We start from the raw sequence: 13,869 nt of genomic DNA on the forward strand, positions 1-13,869 counted from the left end.
GAATCGACAGGTCGAAAATACCGGTCCGTACCTTCGACATAATACGACACATGCTACGTAATCTTTAGCCTCTGGTTAAAATCCAATTCTGATGATGAAGTAGCGATGAGGGAGTGCTCAAGTGCTTCATTTCAGTGGTCTGGTCTGAAGTTACGAGTCGATCAACAGAGAAGGAGAGTTGAGAGAATCGATCAACCAGGTAGCCGCTCTCAGCTCACTTGCAGCCTGTTCTCCCTCTCTTCTGTTCTATGCGACACACGCAACAGCCGGTTGCAATCGGCAGCGATGAATGACGAAGGAGAGAGCGCTTCCGAATCGCTTCCAGGCCAAGGCGCCGCTTAAGCCAATCCAGCTAAGTTAGTTTAGTTTAAACTGCACACGTGAGTGGAAGTGTTTGTGGTTGATGCAGGCTTATTTCGAATTCACAGTGGATGAAGATGCAATGCTGACGGTAGAGTGCAACCGAGCGCGTCACTGAATACGAACCGTCAGCGTTATCCAATAGTGCAGTGGAGGAATTTTTCGCTAGAAGACGACAGTTGAGAAGAAAGTGCTGATAATACACTGTGTTTTGATTTGAGTTCGAAAAGTTATTGGAAACAGAGTGGACGAGCGGCGGCAACCTTATCAGTTGAAGTCGCGTTCCAGGGCTTGGGGATTTGAATGTAAAACTCCGCTTGTGCTGGCTATTTTTGGATTTCATGTACGTGCAATTAATGGCGAGTTTATGAGACGGAATGTGAGTGGTATAATTTAAGTCATGCACAAGTATCCGATAAGTGAGACCAACCGAGTCAAACAGTGATCGCTTATGGTATGTAAATTGTGCAGAACTATAGCGAAACAAATCAGATAAAAACGAAAAGTTTGGCTATCTAAAGGCGAGCGAGATTAATGTGCTGGATATAATCGGCTGGCTGTGGTGAAGTGAGCAAGCGAAAAAGTTGCAATCGAGGTACGTTTTTTTGTCAAAGTGTAATCACAGCGTGAATTGCATGCTTCAGATTGAGCAAAAGCCAATCACAGCTGCAACCGAGCGGAGAGGGAAACGTGCTTTTTGTGTGTTGTTTTGTTTCGCTTGGGTGTCCGAAACTGAAACGCGTTGAATGCAGCCGTCATAAAAATGATTTAATGAACAAATTGTTTCGCTGATTACTCCCGGAGCAACGTGCAGCAGCAGCAGCCTAGCGAAGCATCGCCGAATTAAGATAACCCCTCTCGGATTAAGTACACAAACAATCAGCGGACAGTGAGCCGTGACCGGGTGACTTTATCGTTCGCCCCCTTGAAGTTCTTCGCGTGAAGCTTGAAGTGTTAATTGATACAGCCTACGAAGGTGAGTAATCGGATTGGAATCGTATGACTAGATTGGTTTAACGAGCTGGCTGCGTTGTAACTGTCGTGGTAAGGTTAACTCATGCGCGAAAGATGACTCGTTAAGATTATTGGTGGATTACTTGTAACGAAAAAAAAAAACGGTACAATAAATCTGAACAGGTAGAGAAATACCTTCTAGGAATTTCACAGCAGAGGGAAGAATTTTGATTTCTACTCGCAGCTATAGCATGGTTCTCGATCCCGGTTGGAAATTTATTCGTCTGTGTAATTTATGGAAACATAATTTATTCCAACTAGTATCCAGGGTCCAAAGCATTGTTTTCATCTTCGCTTAGGTCTCTCCATTCGCTGTCGCTGCTATCCAAACTCTGGCCCTAAGCCCCCTATTCGTTGTATCCGCGCGAGAAACGCAACTACTGTTCATAATCTCCGGATGTTACGCTCTATCTCCTTCACGTTACGTCCAATGCCGCTGCTACGTGCCACAATCGTACGTACACGCTTACTTAGCTCGGAAATTCTTGATTAAGAACTTGTTCTAAATCCGCTACCCGCAGGGTTGCCATTGATTCTGTAGAGGGCCGTCGCTTGCGGGTATAGCATCTTTCGCGTGCGAAACGAGTGAAAAAGAATAGTGCTACTGCTGCTGCTGGTGCCGGTTTATTAAACCGTGGAGAATGAGGCACCGTACGGAGACGATCGATCGCCGCTTGCTTCGACGAAGGGCTTAATCATCGGCCTTCTGGTGGACGACGGGATCTGTTATTTTGCCGCTGGCAGGCCAACGCTGACGGGAGTAAATAAAGAAAAAGAGGTTTAAGACTTAATTGAGCGGTATGCAGTGCGTCCGTCACAAGGCCGGAGTCTGCGTTTTTGGGAGGGGAATGACGTTTCACAGTGGGTTGATCTCGTGCAAATGCTGAGGCATTTTGTTAAATAGCAGAAAATGTTTTACTTGTTTCTGTTTGAATACATGAGGCGCCATGAAGATCACAGCTCTGGTTGTGGAAAAGTTCTTACCCAGAAAAATGATTAAGCCATGAACTTACTCAGCATAAATAAAAAAATGACATAAACTCATTTTTGACACTTCAAAAGTATAGTCAGCGATTACCCACTGTGCGACAGTACGCTTCGTTCGGATGGATGAATGCTGTAGAAAGCGAAGCAGCTTCTGGAATAATTTCGCATTTTCGGACAGATGTAGAATTTGGGATGAAGCCAAAAAGGAACCGAAAATTTTTAAGGTCAACGGACAATTAACTTGTGAGCCGGATAAAGTTTTGTTTATTGGTCAATGACTACTATGTTTAATCTCTTGCTGAAAGCTACCAGCACAATTACGACAACGATTATCTTCTTATTATCATACACATTTCTGTTGAGAAATAGCCTAATTACCGGCAGTAATGGCTGTTTAAATCGAAAGTCATTCTCCTAAAAGCGCCCACCCAGCCGAATGCGAATCCGACAGAAAACATGTTCCTCCTATTCAAAGCAAGACTAGCACTAGCTACAATATTTGGAACTCACTTTCGCTGGCAGACATTACCAATTAATAAGAAATTACCGCAATTTGAAGCCAATTAGCCTGTACAACGACCAGCCAAGTGAACGTCACATCTCACGAGCTTTCGGTCTAAATTTCGAGACAAACCTTCTTGCTCTCAAAGGCAAATAAACCCGAGACGGGATTCGAACGAAAACAGTGTAGATACAATCTTTATCCAAAAGTAGATTTACTCCCAACACTGGTCAGCATTGAGTTTGAACTTCGATCTCGGCGTCGACTGCCACGGCCGAAGAAGCAACCAACAAAGGAATTTTTTAATAATTACCTTCGTTTTCCTCCATTTTTTCGAATAATTGATCTCCGGAGAGTTTTGATCTTGGAGGCGAAGGAACCAAAATCGCCAGCTCTGACGCAGCAGCTTCGGGCTTCGGCTCCGGCTTAGGATCGGATCAGAATTCCAATCGCGGAGGAGGTGAGCTAGATTTTCGAAAGCTAAGAACCCATAGAACCCGGCAATCGGAGCTAATAATTACACGCGCGCCTCGACCTTTCGCCATCGCTGCCGGAGCAGACCGATTTGGGTATTTGGTTTTCCGCGTTTCTTCGTTGCTGGGCATCCAAAAGGCCGGACGTTTCGGGGGCGTCCTTGTGTGGAGCAACGCACCAGAGGTTAGCTACGATAAGTGGCTTCAGCGTGGAGCGCAGTTTGCGCACCAAATTGCGATTTAATGGTTTGTGGGTCTAGTGCGTGGTGTGCTGGGCAATAATTGGAGCACAAAAGTTTGGTTTGACTATGAAAATGGTAGAGTGGTGATTTTTTGGAATACAATTTCCTTCAATAAACCACTATTTTACAAACAGAATTACGAAACTTGCGTCCCAAGATAAATCAAACTCCAAGATGTCATAACGACTGGTCTCAATTGCTGCGGCGGTAGTCGGGAGAGTGTTATTTTGGCCTACGGCTAAAGCCTCTCGGCCAGGGGTGGTTGAAACCGGGAGCCCCCGTCTAAAGTGAATAAATGTAAATTATAAATTGAAACTTCCTGTCGCTTTGCCGCTCGCTATTCGAAGTATTCGTCTCCGTTCGTCTGTTCGTTTCGTCGCTAGTGCATAATAGGACAATAGTTCGGGCGAAAGGGTCATTAGACGTGGATCGCTTCGTGTCGCTGTCGCTATGATATCTGGCCACCCGAGATGCGATGCGATGATTTTCGGTGTTGGTACGGCGATCGGTGCTATTTCTAGCAACACCACCGAAATACCACCCGGGAATCGTACGATGGCAAATCCATGGACGCAGATAGATGCAGACAGAGGAGGAAACGAATTATCGATGATGACCACGAAGAAGACGGAGAGGGATAAGCTCAAGATAAAAATGATGGTAATTATCCTATGGATCGGACTTTGCCGAATGATACGGCCTGGGCCTCGCTAGAGATGTGTAGCGGTCAGGTAGTCATTTGCCAAAAGGAATGCGGAATGACCAAGCGATTCTCAGGTTAACTTCTGATTTAATGGATCTTACAACGACGGTGTGGTGATTAGGTAGAACAATTTCTTGATTGTTTTACGATCCGCGAAGGTTTCTGTGAGTCAAAATAAATGCTAGGTTAATCGTATGACTGATTAAAAAAAACATTCGAAACATGTTACCACGTAATTCGTATTTTTTAGTGGCGTGTTGATGACTGGGTTCAGATTGATAAAAAATAGGAAGATAATCCTCGTCAAAAAAATGAACAACGCTACAATTCCGGGTGACCAAATGAAACGAATCATTATTCTTACATTTGCTACAACACCCGGTACGATTGAGGTTTGCCGCGATAAAGCAAATTTCAACCGCAAAGCCCATCCGATTCCGAACACGAGTTCGGTACATGGGCGCCCAGTGAATGGGTCTCACATTAGAAAGGTTTCACATCCATCCGCAATCTCCAGTTCGTGGAGTGTCCCATTGCGACATTATTTATGACCATTCGGTTCGCAGGTCCCAAATCGATTGTGTACCTGATCCAGACGGCAATTGAACTGGTGGCCACATCCATTGCTGACGGCTTTGCTTGGATTTTGACTGTACGGATTAAAACTTCCATCAGTAACTGAGTTATAGCGTAACATATAAAACCATTTTCGTAGAAGAACAAACATCAACAAGCATTTTCATTGAAAGTACATATTCAACAGTATCTTTGTTGATATGCAAACATAAAAAAAACTCAAACGCTACGTGATTCATTATTTTCCTCAAGCGAGCCAAGTACAATCGAGCGCTCTTCCGGTTATCGTTTGACCTAAAAAAGCACACTCAACACTGTGTCTTCTCCTTGTGGCGTCACTGCTGGGGCAAAAGTATTCCTAAGGGCATAACAGAATCATTTTAACTGCCCTATCAATTCAGACGATCCGGCTCGAAACGAATGTTTTATAATCCTCTACGCTAAGCGGATTACGCCCGCAGCAAACTCTACATCCGGGCGCTCCTCTTACACTCACTCACACACACACACACACACACACACACACACACACACACTTATCGACATAGAACAATAACATTTTTCCTTCCGTGGTGTTCGTCGTGTGCGGCAGCATCCTGTCACCGTTCTTCATCAATTATCTCGATCATCATTATTGCCACCTTCATCGTTATTCGAACGGAACCGCTTCTTCTCCCGTCCGAGAGCACATCCATCAGGATCAGCAGACCGACTGGGTGGTTGGATCATTTTTCACTTCCTCTGGAATTGAAAATTAAACGGTGGAAAATTCATGTCGGCTCTGTCGGATCATTGGACCAAACAAATGCGGCAGAAATGCTTTATGAATGCCAATTTGTTTTCGCGGAAGTACGTTCTGCTGCTACCATTCAGCTACTGGCTTTAAGTTTGAGTAAATAACTTTAAGAACAAACTTCAACCATATTTCCAGCAAGTCTTCAGCAAAATTTCAACTTTATTTTATCCAACATAAATATGGCTTAAGTTTTGTTACTGAAGACGGTCCCGAACGGAACTGGTTTGTGCACCAAGAGACATGTACACACCACCACATCCCTTCAGTGCACCGCAACCAGTTCGATTATTGTTCACTTTATCATGCCCCTGTTGAACCGCACTCCTTTCCGGTCACACCTCGGTTTTCCAAATCCAGGCAGCAGCGAGCGGCAGCTCCGTTTCAGCAGAACCAGAAGCGTTCGAAGTTGACAATGGTTTATTTCCCGATTCAATCATAATTTTACACCCTCCTCCGAAAGGATTATGTTTCCTTTTGCTGCTCGGTTTTGGTGCAGCTCCTCGGTTTGGGTGGAGTGATGATGCAACCCACGGGCTCGGTGAAGAGCAGCAAGCCGACAACAAATCATGATTTCAATTTCCGTTTATTCTTTCTTCCATGCCCGTTTTCCTAGAACAAAATACTGCCTCTCTCTGTCACATGACAAGCCCATCATCATAGAGCCAATATTTGACAAAACGAAAGGTATCTATCAGCAGTTGACAGGACGCAGGACTTGGATCCGTATCCGTTTCCTCCATACCATGGCAGTCATGCATAAAACAAACTTCGGATCCGAGATTATCCGCTTCCATCCACGCTAGGCAGGCCAAGAATGAGGGGGGATCAAACCTGTCAAAAACAATATGAGTCGTTAGCTTCCTCGGTCGCTCGGCGACAAATAAACTCTATCAAAATTTGGCACTAGTTCAAACCTCTCTGCAGGAAGAAAGAGTTAATGCTCTTGAACTAAACGGATAGCGAAAGCTGAAAGTGACAAATTGATCGTCTTTATTCGACTTAGGTCCTGAACCAACTCAACAACTGTCAAACTACCAGTCAATCTCATGGCGAATAAAGAGCGTACAGCTCAGATTTTAAGCTCTGTTTTGCATGCCATCAGAGGAGCACCGTTGTTTAGGAAGGGGAGGGGTACCTGTAAGCTTCTAAGGGGATATCCCGAAGGGTGCTTATTTCCTTTCGGCTGTAAACCGATAAGTTCAGTTACGTGCTACGTTAGATGACAACCGGAAATGGAATTTTCCCGGTTGACGTCGTCAAATGCGACAATGATGCCGTTGCGATTCATTCGAAATGGCGCGCGTCCCATGGCAACCGCTGACGGTTCTCTTGGTGGGGTGATTGTTTTAACAGTGCTTTTTCAGCAGAAAAAAAACCTGAAAAAAACAAAGCTTTTGTTTTGGCCGTTTCTGATGAGCGGGCGGTTTTTGCTTTTCGCTGGTCACCGATACGCGGACGGACGATGGTGTGTGTTTTTATTTTTGCGACTCGTTTCGGGCTTATTTTGTTCCACCGGGTGCCAAATTGGTGCTGACGGGTGTGTTGTGCGCGCCTGACGTTAATTGTTTGAGGGGTTTTCGTTAATTCATTCCAGTGGAATGGTCAGTGCAAGCTGGCGTAGGATATAACATTACGTGAAGCTTCGATGACACTAGGCGAGTTGACAAAAATCTAAAGTAGTTTCGGAAGTCTGCCACATGAAACTGACCGTTCTTCTATGGCTGCCAAACCATTTTTTTGTTAAAAGGGTCGAGCTCTTCCAAATAATGTCAACAGCAGACTCTATTTCTATATAATTGGCAGTCCTTTGCCATCGACAAAAAAAAAACGAAACAAACAAAATTAACCGTGAGGGCTAAGTGGAAAAGCAGTTAGAATCATAATTCCTTGTCCCTGTTCGCTCATTCGTACATTGTTGAACTTTTCAAATGGCTACTTTTTCCATATTCCGTTAAAATCGATGACCGAAAAACGAGCCCTGAAAGGAAAGGGGGTCCCAATTGATGTGCATTATGGAAACTTTCGGAATAGAATCGTAGAAAATAAGTATTTTTAAGCCCCCAACACCAGCACGCGATTCTTAAACTCAAGGTGGCGTCTTTTAGTTCTTGGGAGGCTGTGTGAGACTATGGAGAAAGCTGTAAAATCCTCGAACATTGTTATTTTCTGGAATCTGGATGGTGTACAGAGTCCAAATATCGATAGTCGATGCTACTTTTAAATCCATTATGGTGACTTCCGAAACTAGGAAAGCTGTTTAAATTTAGGAAAATGTTTAAATAGCCCAAAATGTTGGTGTTTTAGATCCATTTGAGGTCGTGCCTCGAACCGAAAATCAGAATACAAAATTTCAAGATGGCGTCTTTCTGTATCAGAGAAATGAAAACCGATGGTATACGGATATTCCCGGAATCGTAATGACGTTTATCGACCAAATATTGATGTTCGTCGCTATTTTTGAATTCAAGATGGCGGAGAAAAACACCACATACTCTCCAATATTGGTGTTTTCAAATGCGTTTTACGCCAAGATACCGAAAGTTGATTTCTGACACCATTTTCGTATTCAATTGACGACTTCTGATTTCTACGAAGCTGCAGATTTTTCTCGTTGCTTTCAAAGTAATAACTGAAAATTCTCCTTTCTGTAACCCACTTGTTATTTAATAACCTAAAAGACTCATCTCCAATCAAATAAGTTACTGTTGTATATTTTACACAGATTTGTTTCATTTCTAATTCATTCGGTGTACAGGTATTAGTTTGTTCGTCGTGCGCATACGAAATAGAAACAAAATGTGACAATAGCTACCAGGTATATTTCGTTCCCTCCCTCATACAGTATGCTAATGTTGCTAATTCCAAGGCCTTCATTTGCTTCGTAACTATAATCACGATTCGTAAACTGTGTTAGGGTAAAACACGAAAACAATTATTTTCTCGTAAGCGGATTCAAGCCATGTAGAAAACACAGACTCATTGCTTGATGTAAATCAAACGGTTTGGAAGTTCTGCAGATATTATATTTTATTCCTTCGCAAGATTCTCCGTAAACTTTATCCTGTTAACCACGAAAAATACTCATTTGAACCTGTTTGAAGCTCTAGTCGCAATATACAGTCCTTCCACTATTACGGATCAGTCAACGAGAAGCCTGAATGCAACAAAAAATAGATAAAAATCGGAGAAATGTTCAACCACCAATATTTTAACATCAGTTTCTTGATTATTATGTATACTTTCGATCATCTATGGGCTTCACCTCCAAATCAGTTGATATGAAGTTGAATCAAATGACATATAAAATACTATTTACATAGCAAAGGATACAATTAGGCATGGACATTCAAGATGGCGGAAGACAATAATCATCACAGCAGTTGGTTTATTGATGTACCAGAAATGATATACGATATTTTACTAAATTTCGATGCATTTTCACGCAAAAGTAACGAAAATAGTCAATTGTGCCCAATATCAATAGAAATGTCCCAATTTTGGTCACCGAACAAGATGTTTAATGTTGTAATTGTATATGAAAATTACTTGAATCGCCTAGATAAGGGCTCAGTTGTGTTATGAAAAATTACAATAAATAATGAAAATTGTTCGATTTCTTGAGAAAATGAATAATTTCGTAAAAGTGACCCATAATTGTGCCTGACCCGTATTTGAACAGCGACTATAATACTTTTTAATTTCCAATCGGTAAACAATAAATTGTTACCCTACCTTACCTAGAAGTTAGAGCCGGGTAGGATCGTACTGTATCAAGAAGTCGTCTCCAATCCCCTCGGTTCTGGGCTGTATGGCGACATGCTTCCAGGCGTCTTATTAATCGGACACGTTGTACTAACGACATGTTTGTGAAATCTTTTGGAAAAGACCCAGTGCAGTGATCTAACAAGTGTTTCTTTACCATGTTTGTAGAGCTCACCCGGCAGCCCGGTTTTGTCGGTAACTTTGTTGTTCTTCAGTCTTCCAATCTCACGCTGAATTTCGTGGAGTTCGGGAACTGATACCCGGTCATCTACTACTTGCACTCCCAGGTCCGTTCCAGTTCCACTTCTGTTTGTTGTATTGCCATCCAGATGTTCATCAACGTGCTGTTTCCATCTTTCGATCACCCCGCTTTCGTTCATGATGAGATTACCTTCTACATCCTTGCAGAGGTCGGCTCGCAGCACATAGCCTTTACGGGAATGGTTAATCTTTTCGTAGAACTTTCACGTATCATGTGAATAGCTCTCCTAGCTCTTCGAGGTCACGATTCACCTGCTGGCGCTTTCCACGTCTCAGGGTCGTGGTTGTGTCGTTCCTTGCCCGTCTGTACTTGACCAGGTTCCCTCTCGTCCTTACCCTCAGGTAATTTACTCAGGTCCGGCTTTTCTCTGTCGCTGCCTCGCATTCCCCATCATATCAGTCGTTTCTACCATTCTGCGCCTTTGTTCCTAGTGTCGTCGTCGAGGAATCCCTGATGGCCGTGCGGATCATTATCCAACCATCCTCGAGAGAAGCTGCGCCGAACTCCTCTACCGTGGGTAGTGCCGCTTGAAGCTGTTACGCGTAGACTTCGGCAGCTTGCGGGTTCCGTAGCTGCTTGATGTTGAGTCGCTGGGATTGGCTCTGTCGTGACTGACAGACAGTCGACAGTTTTGAGCGTATACAAACCGCCACTAAGTTGTGGTTCGAGTCGATGTCCGCACCTCGGCAGGTGCGTATGTTGGTGGAATCCGAGAAAACCCGCCCTTCGATGGTCAATTTGGTTTGTTGTCTGTCGGTCAGGTGATTTCTAAGTGGGTTTGGAGATGTTTTTGCGGGGGGAGAATGTACTTCGAACTACTTATCCTCAGGAAGCTGAAAGGTTTACGCATCTTAGACCGTTGTTATCCATCTGAGTGTGTAGACTTTCTGTGCATAGAAGGCTTCCTTTTCAACATCGGGTCTTACTTCATGCGGGCAGTGCACATTGATGATGGACTTATTGTAGAACCAGCCTTTAATTCTCAATACACACATCCTGTCACTGATCGGCTGTCACTTGATCATAAGACTTTGCATTCTGCCCAACACAATAAAGCCGGTACCCGGCTCATTTTTTGTTCCGCCGCTCCGGTAGTGGTCCTGCGGTCACACATCCTCCGTGCATTTCCCCGTTTCCGGCAAAGCTCCTGCAGTGCTACGATGCCGAAGTGACGGGGTTCCAGCTGATCCAGTAGGATCCTGTCGCCATCCGGGTTGTTTCCGATCTACAGTTGCATGTCCCGAGCTTCCAATCGTTGTCCTTTATTTGTCACCTAGGTCGTTGCCAATTGTTTCGATCCGTAGTTCGTAGTTAAGTTTATTATGCCATGTTACCTAATAGGGTGGCGATGGCTAGTCCTGTGACGGAGCTGCCGCCTTGGGTGTAGCTAACGAGATACCGCATTTCTTACCTCAGCCATCTGCTGTGCAGTTGTGGTGCATTATTTAAACACAGATCAAGGTTTCTTGGCAGTAGCTGTTTACAGCCCAAAGAGATTTGGTCTTTGAATCCTGGCAAGGTGATTGGCATCATAAAACATATAGTTCGACTGGAAGCGTTTCGGTGCAGGTACCTGATCTCTCAACAATATTTTGCAAGGGGACACGTATAGCAATTGACTGGGATATATTACAAAAGTTCACATCAATGGACAACGTAATTTCAATTCCCCAACAAAAAAAAGTATTATACATAAAATGTTTTTAGCATTTCATTGATGAAAAAAGATTGTACGAGATTTCGAAACATTGCTTGGTAGCAGTGCTGATAAAAACCATTTTCTCTTGCGAAATTCGTTAAAAATTAAGGCCAATTTTCAATTTTCACTATCAATGAACGTAGCCGCCATTCAGACACACTAAATTTTCATCCTTGTAACGAGCTGTCATAAAAAAGCAAAGCCTTGGTGCTACATTCCGTATCGGAGCTTGACCTTCTGTTTGTTATACACAGACTGTTTAGTGTAAGGACAATTGCGGGGCTAGCGCCACGATCCTACTGACACTAACAGTCTCTCCCGAGCCGAGGCTCAAACCTACGACGACTGGCTTGTTAGGCCAGCATCGTACCTCGAGACCATCTGGGAGACAACGAGCTGTCATACTCTGATGAAATATTTCACACGCATAATGAAACGTTTCCTTGTTATAGTAGCACAAACGTTTATGTTTGCTGTTTTTCACTTTCATGCAAAAAAAAAATTAAGAAAACTTAAGCATGTATTACACTCTTCGACCAATTGTCAAATATTTGACCTTCTGACATAATGGTCAAATTTATTTGACATCATGGTTGTTGTTTGCCCTATGTAAAAATTGGGGAGTGACAAACAATTATCTTTGACCAAATCTGTCAAAAAGTGACAAATATTTGACAAAAGTGTATTAGAGCCTTAAAAAATGGAATGAAAGTTTGCATTGATGTATGATGTAAGCTACAATTTTACCAGTTTGCAAAACAAGAATGGATTTAAATATGCTGAAATTTGTATTTTCGTTCATACAAAAGTACGATGCAGTTGTCATTAATTTTCTGAATTCAAAGCAAAGGAAAGCATTGGTCCTACATTCCGATTCGGAACTTGATCTTCTGTTTTATTTATACACAAACTTCGCAGCCGACTACTTAGTGTACAGGACAATAGCGCTACGATCCTACTGACACTAACAGTCTCTTCCGAGCCGAGAATTAAACCTACGACGACTGGCTTGTTAGGTCAGCATCGTACCTCGAGATCATCTGGGAGATTCAATTTGCCACATTCCTGTGGCATAAAATTTAGAATAGAAATGTTTCACGGCTTCACGTGAAACCAAACCAAACAGTCAACCGTATTCATTCAAGTATGTAATGGGTCATCAAGCCAAATAATTTCGATTAGAATATACCAGCTGACGAACGAATTTCTTGTGGATGCTCAAATTATCACCCATGTCGGAAATTTATTTGACTGGTTATCTTCCCACCAGCTAACCCCGATCGTAACATCTCGCTCTGCAGTCCCGAGCCAGTGCGTGTGTACTCAACACCAGACGTTTGTTATTGACCGTTCAAATTTACAGCTCCGAATGATGATTGATGATAACACAGCGATAACCGTGATTTTATAACGCTCTTCCTTCCTACCACACACACACGCACCGGCTGACGACAGTCAGAAGCGTCAGCGCGCAAAAGGGCGCACATTAATGGCTAACAAAACATCACGGAGATGACGGCTTGATTATCATCATCATCATCGTCAATGGGATCCATTCATAAACGAGCTAGCGGCGAAGTTTGATTTCCCATCGACAGCTAATCGGTAAATCGCACAACTCCACGGAACGCTACTGATCCGATCCCGGCCCGGGTATGCTTTATTACGCAAGCAAATTCTGGCTAACCCTGCCCATGAGAACCTAATCTGGGCCGGTGGCTCATCCTTAGACACGGTACGCACCATTATCAGAGCCGGCACAGTTGCGCAATTAAACGCACCGATAGGCAGCTCAGAACTATGGTAACCCAGCGAACCGAAACCAGGCGAGAGGTTTAATCTCAGCGCGACCGGAGGATTATAGCTCGGAACGTCATCATTACCAGCGGCATCTCCCCGAAACAGCAATCCCGTTGTCCACCACGCAGCTATGCTGGTCTGCGCGCGCGAATGGAATGATTGTGATGTTGGAAAAATAAATTTCATTTGCGATAATATTTACATTCTTGCTCTCCGGTGTGGGGAACGAAGCGCAACAGAACGCGGCGTGGGGAACGCCACGCAAGGAAGGAAGAAGCTTGGTGATTATGATCTGATCGAAATTTCAGTCACGGAACGGTTTCATCAGCTGCTGCCGCGTGACGGATTGTTATAAATGGACAGTCTTGGGTACGGAGTAGCGGGCGGGGAGAGAGAAAGGCTTGCTCGGTGCCGGATTGAGCTGTTAGGGTTTAGAATGGTTGGTGTATTATCGACTCGGTGATGGTGGTGAAAATAATAATGAGATGATGATGAAGGCACTGGTCAATAGTGAGTGCCGTGCGTGGTTCTGTTTTGACAGGTAGGTGTAAGCAACAGGAAATTGGCGGCCACACAATTGTTTTTCAGCTTCTTCTTCCCACCGATTTGGTTGTATTGTCATAGAATTTGGATTCTCGAACTATTATAAAATAAATATTCACCAGCCCCGGTTGCCTTCGGCAAAACAAAAGG

At 43.7% G+C, this 13,869-nt stretch overlaps 1 protein-coding gene across 1 annotated transcript in view; it reads left to right on the forward strand.

Annotated features, from left to right (window-relative positions):
- Positions 1-343: 343 nt before the first annotated feature.
- LOC129731447 (uncharacterized) overlaps positions 344-13,869 on the forward strand; it is a 44,433-nt gene continuing 30,907 nt past the window's right edge. Inside the window, exon 1 of the mRNA XM_055691452.1 lies at positions 344-1,336. The gene's annotated coding sequence lies outside the window, so the exon portion shown is untranslated. The remainder of the gene's footprint in view (positions 1,337-13,869) is intronic.

This window comes from Wyeomyia smithii, chromosome 3 (genome assembly GCF_029784165.1).
Source record: "Wyeomyia smithii strain HCP4-BCI-WySm-NY-G18 chromosome 3, ASM2978416v1, whole genome shotgun sequence".
Taxonomy (NCBI): domain Eukaryota; kingdom Metazoa; phylum Arthropoda; class Insecta; order Diptera; family Culicidae; genus Wyeomyia; species Wyeomyia smithii.